At 42.5% G+C, this 22,442-nt stretch overlaps 1 protein-coding gene and 1 pseudogene across 1 annotated transcript in view; one reads left to right on the plus strand and one right to left on the minus strand.

The window, feature by feature from the left end:
• Positions 1–8,629: 8,629 nt before the first annotated feature.
• Positions 8,630–9,681, minus strand: LOC118896564 (annotated as a pseudogene).
• Positions 9,594–22,442, plus strand: part of PALM2AKAP2 (PALM2 and AKAP2 fusion) — a 502,216-nt gene continuing 489,367 nt past the window's right edge. The window contains exon 1 of the mRNA XM_036854498.1: positions 9,594–9,651. The gene's annotated coding sequence lies outside the window, so the exon portion shown is untranslated. The remainder of the gene's footprint in view (positions 9,652–22,442) is intronic.

A 22,442-nucleotide genomic window follows, 5' to 3' on the forward strand; every position in this document is an offset into this window, starting at 1 on the left:
TAGTCTTTTTTCTTCTGCACTATTTAAAATTTGTGCTCTTTTATTGTATTTTAGTTTTCCTTATAAGATCCCTTATATCCTTTTTGGAATAAAGTAGGAAACACATTTTTTAAGTAAATATTTATCTGAGAGAAGAATTAAACTAATTTTGTATGATCCCAATGGGCAAAATGAGGATTCCTTCTTTTTTTCTATCTTTTCCTGCCCTCCCTCCCTCCCTCCCTCCTTCCTTCTTTCCTATCACTCAAATATTTAACATGTCAACTAACTATGAGGAACTGAAATAGGAGACTTAGGGAGATAGAGGAGGCAGCTTCTAGCTGTTTAAGAAATGACTTTATAACGCTCAGTCCTGCCCAAAGATAAACAATTACCACTTGTACCAGAACTTCATAATTTACAAAGCACTTCTGCCCACATATGACCTTGTTTTACCTTCACAGCAGTGCTCAATTGTAGGGATTATTATCTTCATTGATCAAGAACCTGAGCTTTAACAAGAATCTTGGCCAAGGTAACTTAGCTGCTAAATGGGGGAGGTAAGAATGGCTTCCTGATTTTCTGGTTTCAAATCCTTGTTTGCCCTTTCCATGACCTGAGACACCCCACCACTTATCCCCCCTCCACTTGCCGTGCGGTGGGCATACCCTCTCAGTCTGAATGTGTACCCTTTCACTCTGACGTCATGTTTACCCAGAATGTGAATTCACAATTCGCATGGTATCGGTGCTGTTTTTATTCTCTGTGATTTAAAAGCCAGCAGAGGGACTTCCCTGGTGGCGCAGTGGTTAAGAATCTGCCTGCCAATGCAGGGGACACGGGTTCAAGCCCTGGTCCAGGAAGATCCCACATGCCACGGAGCCACTAAGCCTGTGCGCCACAACTACTGAGCCTGCACTCTAGAACCCGCAAGCCACAACTACTGAAGCCCATGCACCTAGAACCTGTGCTCCACTACAGGAGAAGCCACCGCAATGAGAAGCCCGTGCACCGCAATGAAAAGTAGCTCCTGCTCACCACAACTAGAGAAAGCCCGTGCGCAGCAATGAAGACCCAATGCAGCCAATAAATAAATAAATAAATAAAAATAAATAAATAAAATAAAAAATAAGAGCCAACAGAGATATGCCAAATATGTTTCTGCTTTCATGCTTCAAAGTTTTGCTTCAGGAGATAGCATCTTCCGTACAGGGGCCACATGAATGCTGGTTGGCGGGTCCCTGTGCCAGTCATTCAGTGCTCTATCAGATTCGGCACAGCGTTTTTGAGTCACCACATGCCACCACCTCCACCTGGGGAGGTGGCTCTAGATTGCTCTTCACGTGGGTGCATATTGTGTGTTATCTTAGGGAGAGCAGAATGGTACCTTCTGGAACAAAGCTAGGGCTTATCACAGCATGCCCCACCAGCAACTATTAAGGTACTTTCTTCTCCAAACCCAAAAGTTGGGGAGTATTATTATTATTATTATTTTTGGTGAGGGGGGCCTCCTCACCATGTCCCTATTTAGCATGAAAAAGTAGACATTTCTAGGTTACTAATTTATTTAAAGGAGTATTGAGTCATCCCTTGTTATCCTTCCTTAAACGTATTTTATCTTGTTGAAATTTCTCCAGACTGACGGCTTATGGATGGCACTCTTCCTTAACTTCCAGAGAGATGCAACTGCCCCCATTTTTATGGTTCTTTGGTCATTTCCATAAGGTCATTGCATGTAAGCCCTTGCATGGAGTGTATCAGGCAGGGTAAGTCAGGTTGTGCTGTGGTAACAATACACCTCAATTAAACAAAGGTTTATTCCCTGCCTGGGTCCATTATGTGTTAGCTGGGGGCTCTGCTCCTCATTGGCTTTACTCTGGGACTGAGGCTGATGGCGTACCCACCACCTAAATGGCAGAGGGAAAGAGTGTCTCCACTTGTGCACTGGACTCCAAAACTTCAGCCCACCAAAGCGAATCACTCAGCTACACCTCACTTCAAGGAGTAGGAAAAATCAAACCCACCATGTGGAGAAGCCAAAATATTTGGTGCAGTGAGTTAGATCCTTGTGCTACACGTTAATCTCATCTGGAAATGTCAGCATTTATCTTTTAGGCAAAAACCAGGGGAACTTTTTTTTTTTTAACTAATTTATTTATTTTATTTATTTATTTTTGGCTGCGTTGGGTCTTCGTTGCTGCGCGTGGGCTTTCTCTAGTTGTGGTGAGTGGGGGCTACTCTTTGTTGTGGTGCGCGGGCTTCTCATTTCGGTGGCTTTTCTCGTTGCAGAGCACGGGCTCTAGGTGCGCGGGCTTCCGTAGTTGTGGCTCGCGGGCTCTAGAGCACAGGCTCAGTAGTTGTGGCTCACGGGCCTAGTTGCTCCGTGGCATGTGGGATCTTCCCAGACCAGGGCTCGAACCCGTGTCCCCTGCATTGGCAGGCAGATTCTCAACCACTGTGCCACCAGGGAAGCCCCCCAATTCCCTTTTCTTAATGTTTAAGTAATAACCCCCTGGTCGGGCTACTTCCATAGGATTATTGGTGAATGTCAAGGAGATACTATATATGAAAATATTTTGAAATGTGGAAAAAGTTTTATAGATAAGGATTGTTCAGCTTATTGCCATGTCTTTTTTGGGTAGAATAATAATTCTAACTCATATCACTTAGATCAAAAATAAAATACACCCATTCTGAGGACAGGCACCTTTCTCTGAAAATGATTATATCAGTTCTACAGAAATGTCAAGAACCTTTTAAAATTAATGTATAAGGCACTGGAGAAAAGGCCATGCCAATGCAGCACCTGGCACGACTTCCCAATAGTTACCTTCACGTAGCTATGAGTCTAGATGTGTAGGTTATTTTGTCTTTAGACACTTGTGGAAATACTTTCAGTCAGACCAAGAAGGATTATCTCTGCCTTTTGCCGGCCCTTTCTAAGTTGACAGGTAGAAAATTGATCATCAGAAAAGAGCACACAAAACTCTAATACTATAGATTGCGAATGGATGATAAGATTTCCTGGGCAGTCAAATGAACCCATTCGACATGATTCCCATTTTTCATGGCAGTTCATAATGATCTTCCTTCCTTGGGGCTCCCTAGAGGGGAGAATCGACCAGGTATGCTCTTAGGTTCAGCAGGGTGGCTTCCTTTATCTTGAATTTCACAGGACACTGAAATGTATGACTTTTAGGTCCCTCAAAGACTTCCTTCACTGGGCACATCTGGCCAAATGGGTAACACATTTGCCTCACAAAAACTGATCCTTTATTCTTGGCTTTTTTTTTTTTTTCATTTACTAAACACTAATGAAACACCTGTTATGCACTGTGTTAGCCATCTAGCTAGTATGGATGTAAGATTAACGAGACCCAGTCTGCCTTTGAGCAATTCACAATCTAGTGAAGGAGACAATTATACAGGCAACGGTGACTGTACAACATGTTAGAGATGCCCAGGAAGTGCAATGAGGTATCCTGGCAGCTTAGAACAGGGGAGCCTCACTGTCTCTAGAGGTCAGGGAAAGCTCCCAAGAGGAGATAAAGTGCCAGTTGGGTCTTAAGGATGATTCAATGGCTGTCAATACAAAGCAAGAGAATTGAGGGCAGAGGAATAGCATATGTAAAGACCTAGGGCTGGGAAGACTTCCTGTTATGAAATTTGTATAACTGGGGGTCATGATGCTCTGCAGAGCCCCAGTTATAGGGGCATGTAGGACCAGCTCTGTGCCAGGGAGGCCTGGGTCTCCCTCAGAACCAATTCCTGTCATCCCAGGGGGTTAACCAAAGGTGTAACATACATACATTACACGTTGGGTTGGAGCCCAGAGAGCCCTTCCACGTTTCCCCCACTTCTTCCTTCTCTGCTCCTCTGCCTTCTCCCCGACCTCCCACTCCACCTCCCAAGATTCTGGTTCCAACCAGCTGCTACCATGGTTGGCCAAGCCCAGGACACTCTGTGCCCCTTTGGTCTGAGGTCAGTCACTGCATCTTGGGAAAATAACAGTGGATCTTTGTATTCCTCAGAACGAGGCACCTACCAGACAGATTCACCTCTCTCTTGCTAATACCCATTACCCTGAAAGCCTTAATGGTGATGCGTGATTATGTTAAAAGACTTTCTTCCCATAAGGGAAGAGGACAGGAAGGAACAAAGCAGGTGAACAGTACCAAGAGCCATGTGTGTTCACTTTGCTTTCTGAGGAGAGGAAAAATCTCAGAGAGCAGCCACGTCTGTGTTTGCATCGCTCTCTGCTTTCTCACCAATCTACTGTTTGCATGGTAAGAAAAATAAGTCCTGCCCTTTGAGAGGGTGAAACAAGTTCAAGAGCTTCTTATCCAGCTCTCCCTTGATGACAACCTAATGGTTTCCATTAGATTTGTTTTCCAGGTTATATAAACCAACAGCCTTGAACGCTGACTTGGGGTAAGCAGAATAAACCAAAGAAAAAGCCAGTTAGAATGTATTGGTGAGGCATTTAGTCTTAGAAAAGAAAATCTGCAGTTGTTCTTTGTAATGGAGATTTGCTGATCTGATTCGAAAATCTCGGAAGCTAGCACTGCATTTTGAAATGGTGCATTGCTTGACATGAGGTTTAAGTTCATTTTGGAGCCAGTTCTTCACCTACCACCCCAGGTTCTTTCTGAAATGTCCTCAAAGCCTTCTTAAGAGCAGAAAGATGCTCTCCCATTTCCTCCCCGCAAACCATTACATTTTCTTTCAGTGTAACACTTTATACAGTGATCAAATTATGTGGTGACCATTACTGAAAAATATCTGTATACAGAATTCTTCCTACTCTGGCAGTGTTTATGGCAGGGACTGTTATGAAATAGCATGTAAAACATGGACCAGCTTAAAATGATTTTGCTTTTTAAAAACAGGCTGTTGATTAATAAAACCTGAAGTTATTTTGCAGAGACATCACTGCGCATGTGCAACACGGAAACCTGTGTCTCCAGGATGACCCCGGAACCAAGGATCTTCAGTCTACGGAATTCAAAGAATAGAAATGTTGCCACCAGAGCTCTTTACAAAGCAAGAACTCCTTCAGTGAGGAAAATCCAGCTTCCAGCAGCAAGAGTAGCTTGATTACCATATATGGACTGATTCAAGATTAGCCAATCAGCTTCCAGGTTTGAAATTCTCCTAATTCCTTAAATTTCGCCCTGAACCTTGGATCTGGGAGACAGATTTGAGCTCTGCAGGTCGACCTCGCAATAAAGCTCTTTCTTTTCTCAAAAGCCAGTGCCAGAGTATTGGCTTCTGTGTGCCTTGGGCAGTGAGCTTTTGCTTGGTAACACTAATCTCTGGCACCCAGTAGGTTTCTAATTCTACCACTATGCCTGGCACATAGCAGGTGTTCAATAAATATTTGTTAAATTAAATCTTATATAAAATCCCTGCTCAAAAACTTCCAATGGCTTCCTATAAACTTTCAACTTCCTCCTGACCTACATATTAAGAATCATCCTGCGTAGTTTGGAGCTGAGAGTTTTGAAGAATATCTTTGGGTCTATGACCCAAGGCTTTCTTTATTACCTCTAAATACTTAGAGTATCTACTAAGATTAGGAAGGCTTCCCCACCTCATATCCTCATTAGCTTTTCCTTGAACTATTATTACGATTTCTTATCTGGTCTCCTTGCCTCCTGACTCCCCCTTATTTTAATCATTCATAATCACTCTCTCCTGACCTCAGGACCAGCCACATAGTTTGAAGGTCCCAGTGCAAGATGAAAAATGCAGGGCCCCTTATTCAAAATTACTTAAACTTTCAACACCATGGCAGCAGGACATTACACCAAGCACAGGGCCCTTCTGTGCTCGGGGTCCTCAGTGATGGCAGAGTCTGCATATTCATGAAGCTGATCCTGCCTGAGTTCAACCCTTTTAAGGCACGGTTTCAGTCATGGTAAGTCCTTTTTCAAAAACTTTCAGAGGCTCCACGTTGTCTAGAGTTGTAATTATAGGGACTTATATCAATTCTGATCCCAACCAACCTTCCCAGCTTTATCTCCTAGAATTCCTCTTTATACACCCTACACTTCTTCCAAACGGAACTACTTAATCTTGCCCAGAGCTATCCCTTCCTACCTCTGTGCCTTATTTGTACTGCTCCCATTACTTAGAATGACGAGCCTCTTGTTTCCCATCATCACAAATCCTATGTGAAATCTTTCCTGATCCTTTCATTTAAAAAATTTTTTTTTATTGAAGTATAGTTGATTTACAATATTGTGTTAAGCTTCAGGTGGGATCCTTTCATTTTTAAGAACTCTTTTCTCCCTCTGAATTTCTAATACCATTTTAGCAGCGTCCTCTTTTGTCCTTTCACTCTTTAATGAGCTCCAAGACTGTCTCGATGCTGTGGAAGGTACAAAGATGAACGCTATTTATTCTACTGGTACTACTGTTAGGCTCTCTTATGCTCTCCAGGGCGGGCTTTGCCTAGCCTCACCTGTGTCTGGTCTTTTGTAGAGAAGGTGCTCATATACTTGTTGAATAAACCAGTGGTTACCAGTTGACTTTCAAGAAAAGGGCATACGTTCATTTGTCAGGCAAATATTTATTGAGTACCTACTATGTGTTAGACTCTCTTCTAAGAGCAGGTAATACAGGTATGAAAAAGGCAGACTGGTGCCTGCTTGCATGGAGATTATATTTTTATGGGTGGGAGGCAGGGAACAAACAAACAAACCAGAAAAATAATAGCTGTTGCTAAGTGCGTTGGATGTCATTGTGAAAGGGTTGTGAGTTTGAGGGTGTCTGGGAGACTCTTGGATTAAATAGCCAGGGAAGATGACACCACAAAGTGACATTTAAGCTGAGATCTGAATAATAAGAAAGATAATCTTGGGGGAAGTTTAAGGGCAGAGGTTCAATGCAGAGAAAACAGGCAGTGCAAAGGCCCTAGCGTGGGAATGAGCTTGGAGGAAGAGAAAAAAGACCAGAGTGGGCAGAGCAAAGTGGTCATAGAGAGACAAATATGAGATGAATGAGGGGAGGTCAGTGTGCTAGGAAGAGGAATATTGAATTTTATTCTAAATGTGAAGGGACACCTTTGGGGGATGGGAAGGTTGGGTTTAAATAGAGGAGGAATGACTTGAATTCTTTACTATGTGGATACTGGCCTGTGAGGTGGCAAGGCTGGAGATAAGGAGTTATGAGCTGGCAATAGTCCAGGTGAGAATTTCTTTTTTTTAAGGCTACAAAGCGCTTTTTGCACTGCCTTAGCTGTGTCCCACAAATTTTAACGCATAGCATTTTCATTATCTTTCAGTCCTAAATATTCACTAACATCCATTAGGGATGATTCTTTGACTCACAGGTAATTTAGAAGTGTGTTTCTAAGCTTCCAAACAGGAAACTTTAACAATTACCTCTTAAGTTTTTCCATTGCTCTGTGGCCAGATCATATACTTTGTATGACACTGATGCTTTGAAATATGACTTGCTTTATGGACTAGGAGATGGTTGGTTTTCACCACTGTTCCATGTGTGCTTGAAGTACATACTGTTTTCAGATACACTGTTCTTTGTGTCCAACAGATCAAGCTTATAAATGCTCTCATCCAAACCTTCCATATCCATCTGACTTTGTCTGCTTGGTTTATCAATTCCTAACAGAGATGTTAAAAATCTCCTACTTTGGTTTGTGAATTGATTTCTCCTTGTAGTTGTGTCAGTTTCTGCTAGACAGATTTGAAGCTATGTTCCTGGTGCACGACTGTTCTACCTTCCAGGTGATTTGAACCCCTTTTCATTACGTGGTGATAGTCCTCCTTAGCAGTGCCTTTTATCTTAAAGTCGACTTCATCTTATGATACAGCCAACACCAGCTTCCTTTTGGTTACCATCTGTTTCTTAACTGGAGTTTAGTCAAAAGAATTTTATTAACAGTTTTTTGGAAATATAATCCACATACCATAAAATTCATCTGAGTTTTGTCGACGTGCATTTGTTCTGGCTGCCTGTGGGCTTGGACTTAATTCTGCCTCTGTGTACCCTCCATTCCCCCGGTTTAGTTTTAGGTTTTACTTTCTCTCCCACCTCCTCCTAGACTGACACTGTCCACCCCACTACATTTTTCTTCTTTCTAGTTTAGTAACACGGTTTCTATCTTCTAGTGGTTATTTTAGGATTTTTAATGTGCATGTTTATCTTAAATGATAATCTTTATCCATCTTACAAATAAATTTAGAATAATTCAATTCCAGGCAGCCTGAGGATGGCCCTGCCTTCTCCCAGTTACCAAGCCTGTCAATACTGCCTTCAGCTCTGGCTACAGGGGTTGGGTTTTGTCCTTTCCAAGAGAGTTTGGGGCTGACACAGCAGTCACACAGGCCATTCCCTTCCTGCTCCTGTGAACTTGGGAGAGGAGGAGGAGGTCAGTGAAGACCCACCCCCTCCCCATGCCCACTGCCTCCTCACCACTCCCTCGTCCCCCACCCCGGAATTTTCAGGGAGCGTTCTGGCCTCACCAGAGGAGGCTGGATCCCGGATCTGGGTCACCCCTTCCCCGGATCTGAAGGCTCTTCTGCACGTGCGGCCTAAGCCCCGAAAAGTCGGTGAGGGCAGCGGGGCAGCGTCCGATTTCCGCTGGGAGCCTGAGCCTGCCGGGGTCGGGGTCGGGGTCGGGCCCTCAGGCCAGGCCGGTCGGCTCCAGGTCCTGGGGCAGGATGCGGCCCCTCTTGCGGGTCTTCTCCAGGCGCCGCTCAGCCTTGGCCGCCTTGTTCTCGCGCGGGTTCTGCCGCCACGGGTCCCGCAGCCGTTGCGTCTTCTCCGCCACACGCGCCGTGCGCTTCTCGCATGCGCGCTGGCGCTGCGCCCCCCTCTTCTTGCGCTTCGGGGCCTCCTGCAGCAGGTGCTCGTCGTTGCGGATCTTCACGCCCTCGGCCTTGTCCAGCAGGTTCGTCCACTGCATCTTTGCCTCGAGCTCCCGGGCCTGGCCCGCGCCCGCGGCCCGCAGCTCCTCCTGCCGGGCCCGCAGGCGCTTCAGCGGCTGCCTAGGTCCTGCCTGTTAGCGGCGTCAGGTTGCTCTTCCGTTTCTGCCTCTTCTCCTTCCTGCGCTGCGCCTTGCGGGAAGGCTTCTCTTCGGTCGCCTCTACCTTGTTGAAGAGCAGCCCCGGCCGGCCCTGCGCCTCCTCGCGGGGCGCCTCAGGGCCCGCTCAGCGTCCTCCGCGCCTCGGGGGCCCTGGGCGCCTTCCGCTTTGCCCTCAGCTCCCGCTGCTGCTTCTCCTTCCGGTCGCGCGCGCTCCTGCTTCCGCCGCTTCCTCCGACGTCTTTTCTCCAAAACGGCGGGAGACAGCTCCTTGGCGCTGCCCTGGCCCCGCGCCTCCGGTATCTTTTCAGGCGGGCGCTGCCGCAGAACGTCCAAGGCAAGTAAAGAGGCTGTTTGTCCAGGCCGTCCGCAGGGGCCCCGGTGGAGCTGGAGGCCTCCTCCTCCTCGGCTGCCACCGGCTTCCGGACCTGAGACTTCTCCGCGGGGGCCCGGGCCTTGGCCTCTGCAGCCTTTTCCTCCCGCTCCTGGGATTTCTTCAGTGCTTTCTTCCTCTCCTTTTTTAAGAGTCCGGCAGCTTCTAAGACTTGAGTTTTGCCAGCCGACTTGCGCTTCTGTGGCTCGGGCCTGGGCCGGGAGCAGATCTTCTTGGCCAGGCTCTGCAGGTAAGCATACTTCGCGAGCAGAGGAGCCATGGCTGGAGGCTCAGGGGTCGGGCGGGGCTCGCTTGGGGTCCTACTCGGGGGAGGAGGGCCGGGGTTCAGCATCCCGGCGGCACCCGGCAGTCCCCGGCCCGCGCTACCCTCACCTACCCGGCTGCGCTCACCAGAAACACTCCATGGATTAGGGTGGTAGTGGCTTGATCACCTGGGTGGTTGTTGGTGCCGTTCTTGAGGACGGAAGAGATTAGGGGAGGTGTAAGTTCGGAGAGCTGTTGCAGGGAAATTCTGCCAAGTGGAACAGGAAAGTCTGCATAGGCTTTGGTATGGTATGCAGTAAAGGATTAACCTTTCCCCCAGAGAGGCCTGCCCTTTGCCCTTGGCTTCTGGGAGGTAACCTCTAAGACCTTGGAATGTCCTGCCTGATTTGTTTAACTTGGGGACGTTTGGCCATGCCAGATAGTCTATGCTAGCAGTGTGATTTATAGTAGGGGTCCTTGGGTCATGAGGCGTGAACTTGACCTCTGGAGAATAAGGTTGTCCACATGAGCAGTCAGCCATATCTATGTGACTGAGCCCCAATAAAACCTCTAGACACCAAGGTTCATGTGAGCTTGTCTGGTGGGCAGTAGCTCATGCATATTGTCACACATTGTACCTGTGAGAAATAAACAGTGTCTGCATAACTCCACTAGTGTCCCGTGCTAGAGGTCCCATGCTTGGGACTCTCCTGGACCCTTCTCTATGTACCTCTTCCCTTAGCTCCTTTTAATCTGTGTCCCTGTGCTGTCATAAACTGTAACTGTGAGTATAGCAGCTTTCAGTGGGTTTTATGAGTCCTTCTAGCAAATTATCAAACTCGAGGGTGATCTTGGGGGCTCTCTAACTTGCAGTTGATAACAGAGGTAAAGATGGCCTTGTAGACCCCCGAACTTTGCATTGAGGGTATATACAAATTTAACAAAGAGAAGCCCTGTGTGACTCAGGTCTTATACTCTATTGGTCAGCTGAGTCCAGGGAGACCTGAAGAGTAAAAAGAGAATAGAGAACCTGTTGTCTCTTGACCAGTGTCTCAGAGGATTTCTCTTTTCCTTTATGCCAGTGTCACATTAAGAATCATCTACACTCTTCTGGTAAGAGAGCTGCCTATAAGTGTAACCTGGAAAGACAGCAGAGAAAGGCAGTGCCTTTAGTCATTGTGCATGATGAAATCTGTGGGAAGAAATAACACTCCTGATATGTCAACACAAGTATGGTTTTCATCTAATTGAATCCATTCATCACTACATTAAAAAAGAAGCTGATGCAATTGAAAAGTGAGTTCAGTTAGTCCATCCTCCCACAAAAACAGTCGCGCGCATGCGCACGTGTGCGTGCGTGTGTGTTGATGTGAATCTCATCTTAAAGAAAATGTAAATTCTGGCTTCAGACAAATGAAGGTTTATTTCATATGGCGACCTCCTTGCATACTGCTGATGGTTACAGCATGTGGAATTACTTATAACTAAAGCCTTTGACTGAAAATGTGGACATAGCACTCAATTTATCATCCTCTTCTCTGAGATTTAAAAGCTTTTTAGAACACAAGCTAATACCAGTTTCTGTTTTAACAAATCAGTAAGTATCTTTTCATGGACTAAATGACTTCCCCATTTGGCACCTCTCAGACCACGCCCCCTCCCCCACCCCCCTACCCCCCTGGCTGCAGAGGTTGTAATATATGTGCTGGATACAGGCAGCTTGGAAGAGTGTGTCTTATTTCACAGACTCCAGCAAGGCAAGGGCAGCAAGAGTAATTGTTCAGAACTGTGAAAACCAAACACTCTTTCCTCGATATCTCAGCTTGGATCAGGATTGCATTAGTTATCTATTGCTGTGTAACAAATTACCCCAAATTTAGTGGCTTAAAATGATATACATTTATTAACTCACAGTTTCTGTGGTCAAGAGTTTGGCATAGCTTAGCTGATTCCTTTGTTTTAGGGTTCCTCACAAGACTGAAATAAAGTTGCCAGCTGAAGCTGTGGTCTCATATGAAAGCTCAGCTGGGAAGGATCCACTTCTAAGCTCATCCAGGTTGTTGGCAGAATTCAGTTCCCAGAGGACTGTTTGACTGAGGGTTGCAGATCCTTCCTAGCTATTGGCTGGAGATTGCTCTCCAATCTTTGCCATGTGGACCTCTCCAGCGTGGCCACTTTTTTCATCAAAGTATGCAAGCTGAGAAAGCAATATGGAAAATCTAGCAAGACAGAGATTACAACATAATTATGGAGGTGACATCCCATCACTTCTGCTGTATTCTGTTGGCCTTCTCACTCTCAAGGGGAGGGGATTACACAGAGTGTGAATACCAGGAGGTGAACACTGGGAGCTATCATAGTGTCAGTCCACTAGCAGGACAGGGTCCCTGGTTGAGCGAGTCACAGTAATATCCTCTTATAGGGAATGTGCTGCATGTTTCTGAGTTTCAAAAATATTTGTGGATAGGTTCAGCAGGTGAATTATGTCTTTGAAGAAACTATGATGTCTTGGTGGCAAATTATGTCTTTATTCTGGCTAATTTTCTCATTTTTCCCATGAAATATTGTTTTCCATTCTCTCCAAAGAATCTGTTTTCTTTCATTCCTCCTTTTATTATAACCTAATAAATGCCTGGTCAAATTAGAACCTGGAAAGAGCTCGGAGTCCTTGAGGTTGGGCAGAATAGCCTAGAACTTAGCAGGTGGGCAGTAATGTGTTGGCTCAAGGCAGCTTTCTGACCTTGGCTTTTCTCAGTTTTACTATTTCTCTTTTATGTTTATGAGGCTCTGAATTAGGCACCCACACAGCTCCAGAGTTGCTTCCTAGCAGTGTCTTCATGACAAAGCATTTCCAGGGAATTCCATGCTTTACTCTCTGGAGTTTTAAAGCCTATTGAATCGGTTCCCACCAGTGGTCCTTGTAGACATTACTAAAAGTTACAGATGACATTCTGACTGAAGACCAATATGAAGCACCCACGTGTCTTTTTCAAGTGGGCAACAATCTCAGGGATTAGGAAATTGTGGTTGCTATTGTTGTTTTCGGTCACCAAAAAGTATGAAACAAATTCACCCAATCACTCATTCACATGTTGACCTATACTCATTCGAGAACTGTCATTGACTGTTGGTATTGAGAATGACAAGATGCAAAAGGCAGTCACTACCTTTATTAATCCTCGCTCTTCTTTCCCTTCTTGGCTTTCTTCTTAGCATCCACAAAGGTGTTTGCATGCTGCTCTAGCCTCTCCTAGAGATAGAAAATGTTTTACCTCTAATGCTTGTTAGGGTCTCAGCAGACTCAGAACTACTATTTCCTAGGTCTGAACACAAAGAGTCAAGGGCAATTCTTAGGCCCAACCAAATCAGCAGCTCCTTCTTCATGTTCTTCTGGGGACCCAGGGGCTATTCAGAGCCTGCCTGCATTGAGCTGGACCCAAGAGTATGCAAGCTGCCTGTTTTCGTAACGTGCTTGGGGGTGGTGGACAGGAAAGGCGAGGAGGTGGGGGGATGCTAGGTATCTGAAGTCTAGAGAAGATGATTAGAGTCTTTTAAAAGATGAGATCAGCAAATCTCTGAGCCTGTGGTGAGGCCTAGGGGTAGTTTTCAAACAAGTTAGTGTATGCTAGAATCACCTGCGGAAATTTTTTTTAATACAAATTCTATTTGCAGATATTTTGATCCAGGGGCGGTCAAAACACGGCCTAGGAATCTGCATTTGCACTTAGCATTCCTCACATTACAGATGCTGAAGGTCTAAAAAGCACCGTTTAGAAACGGTGAGACTTTAGCAAAATAGGTAGATCACATGTAAACCATAAGAAGAAAAATCCAGAGAATGAATTTACTATTTGTTTTTCCCTTCATAGATTTCAGATATATAATCATAAACACAATACCACCTACTTGTTATTTTTGACCAGAGGTGGAATGGTTTCAATGCTTATTAACTGAGGGAAAACTGAAAGCTGTAATTAAACCAACTGGCTACTTAATTCGGTCATTCATCTACTCCATCGAAGGAGCATTCATTCATATCCTTTCTTTTCTTTGATTCAAGAACGTAGTCACCTATGCTTTATGAATGAAAGTCAGCAGCCTTTCACAGCTAGACAAAGCCAGCTTGGGACAACCAGACAACGTCTCCTCTATATTTATGCCTTTAAATCACACCCTGAGTAGCCACTGTTGTTCTCTCTTGAGGAAAACAAACCGAAGTTTGGAATTACAAAGACTCAGAGGGGGAAGTCTCTGATCTGCTTAAGGAAAAAAGAGCAAGATACAAGATAAGAATATAATATAATTACTATAATATAACATCCATCTATATGTACATAGATATGTAATATTTTTATGATGCAAAATTTTAATGATTTTTATGAACTATTGTGCTGCAATATTTTTATGAGGAGAAAGAGGTGAAGATAGACTCTACCCTGTTAATATTTTTTCCCCCTTTGGGGAATTGGAGATGAGATTGGTGTGGGAAATTATTAACTTAATTTTTTATATCTGTGTAGTATTCTACCTGTTAACAGTGAACCTATAATTTTTTGGTATAAAAATTAAAGAACAGTATGTAATAAGTGCAGGGAAATTCCAGCTTTCAGGTCCAAAGTCTCGGGTATTTTAAAGTTAAAGGAAGAGGCTAGGTATGGAGGTAGATGGACTCCAATTGGCCTCCCATCAAATGCCTTTGCTCAGTGTCTTTCAGGTTAGATTTGCTAATGATTTGAGATGACGGACTGTTCGCTTTCTTCTTTCCTCAATGTGTGCATGCTACAAGGGGTTTCCCTCTTAGCAAGAGGCCGAGTGGGGATCAACATACAAACACAAAGCACCCCCCAAATGAGTAAGAAAATGGCAGGATTTCTGATAAGACATCAAATGTGCCCTGATTTTGGAGTTGAAATTTTTGTTTGTTACTGAAAGTGACCTACTGCTTATTCCTTAAGAGTGACCAGCAAAAGTCCTGGGGCCTGCCCAAGTTTTGAGGCAGAGGTAGGGAAACCATTCATTCATTCATTCATTCACTAAATAAATTTTTAAAGGTGAGTAGAGGGCCAAAAAAAAGTTGGATATTGATTTCATCTGCTAGTAGCGCTTGGTCAACAGCTGGTTATTTTAGCTATTATAATTGAAAATCGGTAAAATTCAATTTATAATTTAAGAAATTACCAAAAGCACAAAAGGACAAATATTATGTGATCCCATTTATATGAGGTACCTAGAGTAGTCAAATTCATAGACAGAAAATAGGATGCTTGTTGCCAAGGGCTGGGGGAGGAGAAAGGGAAGTTAGTGTTTAATGGGTACGGAGTTTCAGTTGGGGAGGATAAAAAAGTTCTGGAGATGGATGGTTGCACAGCAATGTGAATGTACTTAATGCCGCAGAACTGTACACCTGAGAATGGTTAAAATGGTAAATTTTATGTTATGTATGTTTTGCCACAATTTAAAAGGATAGAAAATGCAAGATGCTTCCAGAAACCTCTTCAAAGTGCAGCTTTCTTGGATCTTACTACCCTTACAGTGTGGACCTAATTCTTACAATTCAAGGGGAAAGTACTGAGGTGACCAACTGTCCCACTGTGCCTGGAACTGAGGGGCTTCTCTGGATGCAGGACTTTCAGTGCTAAATCAGAAAGTCCCAGGAAACCCAGAGCAAGTTGGTCACTTGAACAGTAGCCACCACAAGCACACCTTGTGTGCTTGGAAGAAAAACAACAGGATGGCAAGATTGTTAACCGTGGAGAACAAGGTGAAGTAGTGGGTGGTGAGGCAGAGTCTTGATGGGGTAAGCAAGACCAATCAAGTCTTCCTGCACCTACAGTAGTGGAGATGCTTTTTTTTTTTCTTCAATTTCATTTGAAATCTGAATTGCTTTGACTTCTTTTAATTTACCTTTTCGATTATCAGTGAACAATTCGAATAAGAAAATGGTGCAGACCTAGAGTTGGAGGTGCTGGCAGAGGATACGCTGCAGGACATAATGCAGAGACTGCCTGTTTTGTCTGTGTCCACGTTAACCCCCCAGGTCTTCTGCAGAATAAACAAAAAGCTGAAATGGCTTCCTTTGATGACCCATTTGGCTGCCTGAGGGCAAAAATCCCCTGACAGGCGTTTTTGCTGGCTGCTGGCTGATCAGCGTTTTACCGAAGCAAGAAATCAAAGTGGCTTGGTTTTTTTTGTCTCCTCTAGTTCTCTTTCTCATATTTAAGTCATTTTATTTTGTATTATTTTATTTTATTTTTAGAGGAAATTAATGTATTGTTGTTCTCCCTTGTGCATGATTAAATAGTATGCTAATAATTTTACCTATGTCTTTGAGTTCTTGTTTGACTCTTATTCTGAAGGCTCCACTGTGAATGTGTAGATTAAAGCGAACCTGGATCTTTTCTGGTCCTGGACCCCTTGGGTCCTTGGCTTATCTTCTCTTGGCTCCTGTCATAATGCTTATGTGGCGATTGGGCTCTCTGGCTCTCACACACTAAACTGATTCTTGGTCACATTTGTTTCTGCTTCTGGTTCTTGCTCTAGTTGAACAGGGTGGGTTGAATCTACCCTGGTGACAACAGTGGTGGCATCTGGGTTTTAATTCTGTGGCCTGGCCATTAAGTGATTTCTGTCAAGTGGCAGTTGATAAGAATCTGTAATCTGATTTCTGTGACCTTTTTTTGGTTGTATGCCTGAGGATTCTGATTGTTGCTGGCACTTGAATGCAAGGTTGAAAAGTTTTTGGTGTTTTTCTTCCTAGATTCTCTCTGTTTATGTATTTCGGTTTGTGTCAATTTGGCTTCCTCTGACCCTCAAGCTCAGAGCCTTTTTTCTTCTTTCAGAATTCTGGTAATTTTTCATGTGCATTTATTGTGGTCCCAATTGTGCCAGTATCTGCTAAGTTAAAATTCCTGCACCAAAATTAAAAGGAAGCTGAATCCTTAGTATTCAACTGTCTGCTTTTGTTATTCTTAACAACTGAATAATGCCAAAATTACTTTCTTGAGGATTTATAAAATAAGGCTAAAGAAAGGAGATTATCACTATTGTTTAAAAAAAAGAAAAGAAAAAATAATGGACCTAGAAAAAAGAGAAACTATTTTGGTAAATTCAGAGGGAAAAATCACAAAATTACACAGATTTTCAACACTGTGTTTCCCAAGAGGAACAAATGGTGATTAATTACATGTTTTTATTCTTCAACTGATCAATATCCTTAATAAATATTAGTGCCTATATTTTTACCTTAAATTCTTAAACTCCTCTAACTTGTATAAGAGTTGATAAAAATTCCCGGTTTATAAATATGAAATAGTTTTTGAGCAAACAGAGATACTTTGTCTACCTCTAGAGAGAGTTGATAAGTTAGATTATAAGATCTCAAAATCATTAGATTTTGCTCCATCAGGAGCAAATACCTTTTCTGATTAACTTCTATAAAAATTACAATATATTAAGTGCTTATATAAATATAAAATAAGAGAAACTAAAAATTCTAAATATGATTTAAATATGTTGACTATATAATAAATTTTTTTTGCTAAAGCTGTAACCTAGGGAAAAAAAGGCTTAAGTGTGATATTCATTTACAGCCTTGGATACTAGGTTAGAAAATCAAATGGAAAAATTTGCTTTAAAACATGTTGGAGATTTTAACATATCATAATGTAAAGGTATGGAAAACAGCTTTTTGAAATATTCATAATCAAGATGACTCTGAAAATTAAACTGACTTAATAAATTTGTTTAAAAACAATTTTATCTCTTCCCTCTATGCCAGTCTTGGATAGATTTTTTTTCATGGAAAGCCTAATTAATTTGAATTTCCTAAATTCTCTCTTAGTTTAGCTGGTTAGATTACCTAAAATCACTTTGTTTAAGATTACAAAATCAAGGGAACTATACTCAATATCTTTTAATAACCTACGTGGAAGAGAATGTAAAAAAATTATATATATATATATATATAAATGAATCACTTTACTGCACACCTGAAACTAACACAATATTGTAAATCAACTATATTTCAGTAAAAATTTTAAAAAAGGTTACAAAATCACAAAATCATGTGTTCAACTGAATTAAATTATAAAAGGTAATTTCTTTATAGAAAGAGACCTGTGGACAAAAATAGCTATATAGTTCTTGATTTTCTGCTTCAGGTTTTCTGTGTCTAGAGAAAAAACTTGATTGCTCTGGTTAAAGACAGCAATTACTAAAAATCCTGAGATTATACTGGTATAATTATTAAAAAATAAATATCTGTATACAAGATGATGGATATATTTTGTCTGTTTATCAAGGGGATTGTTACAGTTTATTAACATGGCAAACTTTATATATTTTATGCATAGTCTTATATATTTAACAGATGAAACAATCATAAACTCACAAAAAAGTTGGAAATACTGCCAAGACCTCTTATTTCCTGAGCTATTTGAGAGTAATTTGCAAACCCGATGTCCTATCACTGTCTAATGTGTATGATATTTCCTACAAGGCCATTCTTCCATAAAACCACAATACAACTATCAAAATTGGGAAGTTAACTTTGTTATGTTATTACTGTACAATCCTCAGACCACACTCAAGCTTTCTAATAATATCCTGTGTAGGAAAAAGACCCAGTTCGGAATCAAGAGTTGCATTTGGTTGTCATGTCTCTTTTGTCTGGAACAGTTCTTCACTCTTCCCTTGACTTTCATGACCTTGACACCTTGGAAGATTATAGGTCATTTACTTCATAGAGTGTCCCTCAATCTGAATTGGCCTGATGCTTCCTTATGACTAACACAGGTTATGCATCTTTGGCAGGAATAGCACAGAAGCGATGCTTGCTCTTCTCACAGCATCCTATCAGGTGGAGAAGGGTGTCATTTTGTCCCATTACTGGGGATGTTTACTTTGATCACTTGGTTGAAGTGGTGTCTTTCAGGCTTCTCTTCTATAACGTTCTCTTCTCAATTGCCCATTTGTCATTCAACTAAGCTGCTTTCTCTCTCTTTTCCTCCCTCTTTTCTTTCCACCACTATTGACTCATGGATTTCTCTTTTATTCAGTGGGTTATAATCTGTTTCTATCATTATTTCTGTTGCCCCCAACATGGCCCCTGAGACCAAATCAGTTCAGGTTGGTGCCTGAGTCCTTTCAATATGTTCCATCGTTCTTTGAGTACTTCTTTGCTTTCTGCCATAAGTTGTTTCAGGCTCATCTTGTACTTTTCCAGTCCCAGTTCTAGAACAAGACATTTCTCCAAGAAGCACTGGTCCCTTTTAGTGGAGAATGACATCTAGAAACCCAGACCTGAGGACTAGATGTCCTCATTTTTATTTGGGTGTCACTGCTCCCACACAGTGGGTGGAGGTAGGGAGTATATGTTTGTGTGTATATATTACATGTGCACACATTTGTATCTATATTTATCTCTACATATAACTATATGTAAATTGAAAACCATGAGGTAGCACCAATACCTCTAATTTCAGTCCAACACCACAGATTTTATTCTGTTTTTTTTCCTTTCTATATTTATTACTTCATTCTCTGACACTGAGAAACTTGGCTCCTATTATCCACATGCATCTCCTTATTTGTTCAGTCTTCCTGTAAGTGACCAATCTCCAGTCTGTGCCACCATCTTCATTTTTGACCTGCCTTGTATTCAACCCTGATGGTAATCCTAATATGGTATTACTTGATAAAGCCTCATATATTGAAAACAACCTTGTGTACCTTGTTCTGATATATCAATACTATAATTTTAAAATATTTTATTATATATATAGTTACCTGTAACTCATTCTATTCAGATAGCCACCTATTAGAGGCTCGAGAATTAACATCTCTGCCAATAGTGGCTATGTCTTCAGGGTTGGTTGAGATTTTTTTTGAAGTATAGTTGATTTACAATATTGTATTAGTTTCAAGTGTACAGCAAAGTGATTCAGTTATATATATATTTATACATATATAAATATTTTCAGATTATTTTCCATAGTAGGTTATTACAAGATATTGAATATTGTTCCTTGTGCTATATAGTAAATCCTTGTTGCTTCTCTATTTTATACATAGTGGTGTATATCTGTTAATCCTATACTCCTAATTTATCCCTCGTACCTTTCCCCTTTGGTAACCATAAGTTTGTTTTCTATGTCTGTGTGTCTCTTTCTGTTTTGTAAGTAGATTCATTTGTATTTTTTTTTTAGATTCCACATATAAGTTATATCGTATAATATTTGTCTTTCTCCTCTGACTTACTTCCCTTGGAATGATATTCTCTAAGTCCATCCATGTTGCTGCAAATGGCAAGATTTCTTTCTTTTTTTGCGGCTAATATTCCATTGTATGTATCAATATATACCACATCTTTATCGGTTGAGATTTTGATATGGTGTCAAAATAAAAGAAAAAAAGCTGATGACTTATTAGAGGCACTTCAACAACTGAAGAAAACCTTAGTTATTAAGATTAAAGTCAAAACTAAAGAAAATGCCCCAAATATGTGATATGCCAACAAGTAACCATTGTCCCTATGGGCTCCAGGATTCTGGCAAGGCAGAATGGGCCATAGGTGTGTTAAAACCAAAACTGTCCAAATTTTCAGAAGCGCTTACTCTTTTTTTTTTTAATTTTTAAAATTTATTTATTTATTTATTTATTTTTGACTGCTTTGGGTCTTCGTTGCTGCGCGTGGGCTTTTCTGTAGTTGCAGCGAGCAGGGGCTACTCTTCGTTGCGGTGCGCGGGCTTCTCATTGCGGTGGCTTCTCTCATTGCGGAGCACAGGCTCTAGGTGCACGGCCTTCAGTAGTTGTGGCACGCGGGCTCAGTAGTTGTGGCATGTGGGCTCAGTAGTTGTGGCTCGCGGGCTCTAGAGCGCAGGCTCAGTAGTTGTGGCGCACGGGCTTAGTTGCTCCGCGGCATGTGGGATCTTCCCGGACCAGGGCTTGAACCTGTGTCCCCTGCATTGGCAGGCGGATTCCTAACCACTGCGCCACCAGGGAAGCCCCAAAAGCGCTTACTCTTTACACTTAACTCTAATAATAGCAACACAGTCCACACCTGAAAACTCCTCCTGTGGTCTCACCATGTGAAATGCTTACAGGAGGACCCCTGAGACTTGCTTGTCCCTCCATCTAACCATGTCTACTTCCTTGTACTCAGATCCAGCCACTCATAAGATTACGCATTTTTTCTTGGGTTTCTTGGTATCCTCACCTTGCCACTCCTCAAGTTTGCTGGTTCTGACCTCAGATTGCCCCCGAGTCTGTGTCCTCCCCTCACCCCTCTTAAGATTGGCAGTCTGCACTTGGTTTGGTGCTTGACCTGGCTCCTGTGGGGCTGATGGGGGCACAGGCCTCTTTCGTTTTCATAAGGAAATTGAAAGACACATGGCACAGAAGCAAGACATATTCTAGAACATTTTTGCTTTGTAGCACAGGAAGTCCAAGCCCAGAAGTATTCTAAAAAGCATTGGTTGTTAGCATTTTATTTGGATGGGAGAATCCTGTGATTTGCACAATGTTGTATTTGATCTGGTCCATCTGTTCCTTTATACTGGAACTTTAATATTCATTCAAAAATCAGTATTATTTGAAAGACTACCCGGCACCCAAATATTTTTCCCAAGACCAGTCACAGTGTCTGAAATCCGAGCATCAGAGATTCATTTGATGAGGAAAGGAACTTTAAAATATTTTTTGTCCTTAAGTGCCCTCCATGGAAATAGGAATCTCTGTGGGAGGATTGTGAGGCTGGGAGAGGTTCTGAGGTTCTTGAGATCAATTTCACTTTTCAGATCCAGCCTCTCCCCTGGTCACTATTTTTGTTTTAACTTAAACACTTTCTAATGTTTTGGTGTTGGAGAGCTGTGGAAATGATGCTTATGAATATGGAAGATTAAAAGGGAGGAAGTTATTTGTGTTGTTGGAGACAAACACACTTAGCTCAAGTTCTTCTTTGTAAGTTGCTTAAGATGCTGGCACAGAGGGCTGTAGGTCAAGTTAAAGAGAATGCCAGGGGAAAAGTTATCTGTAACGTTAACTGGAACCATGAGTCAAGGCAGGGAGCCTGGAGAACGGGGAGTAAGTCAAAGAGGCCTCAAGGACAACTTGGGAGGCAGAAATGCCACCCTAGGCAGAGGGTCTGACACTTGGGACATATGGGCTTCTGGCTGCCGTCTTGTACGTCGGAGGTACATACAGTCCAAAGAGAGTGGGCTTCGAGCCAGTCATCTCCGTGCAAGGAGTGGAGGATGGGGATGGGTGGGACATTCAAGGACTGCTGCCACCTATGAGTTTGGTAAGAAGTATTCTTACTCCCCTCCTGTCACTTATCTGCATTAAGTGGCTTGTTCTGACTTGTCCTGAAACCCATAACTCCCTCAAGAAAACTTATGTATGCCCTGACCTCTCCTCCTTCATAACAACCAACATCTTTCACAGAAGTCCAGAGGCCTCCCCTGCTGCCCATTGATTCCTAGATAGCCATGTAGCCAAGTGTGTGACTCTACAGGGAAACTGTGAAATATCCATGTGGTTTGTGAAATTCAAACTCATCGCAGCTGATCCCTTAAACCAGGGGTTGGAAAGGGCCAAATATGGCCCTCTGAGCCATAGGATTATTTAAAAATTTTTAGTAGTCATTCACCACTTTCTTGGGGGAGATTTTATACAAAAATAAAGATTTTGTGTTTGTTTGTTTCCCTTGAGAAAATTGAGAAGATCTAGACACACCAGACCTATATTCCTACATGGTGGTAGTTGGCTGGGGCTGAGTAG

The sequence above is a fragment of the Balaenoptera musculus genome, chromosome 6 (assembly GCF_009873245.2).
Source record: "Balaenoptera musculus isolate JJ_BM4_2016_0621 chromosome 6, mBalMus1.pri.v3, whole genome shotgun sequence".
Classification (NCBI taxonomy): domain Eukaryota; kingdom Metazoa; phylum Chordata; class Mammalia; order Artiodactyla; family Balaenopteridae; genus Balaenoptera; species Balaenoptera musculus.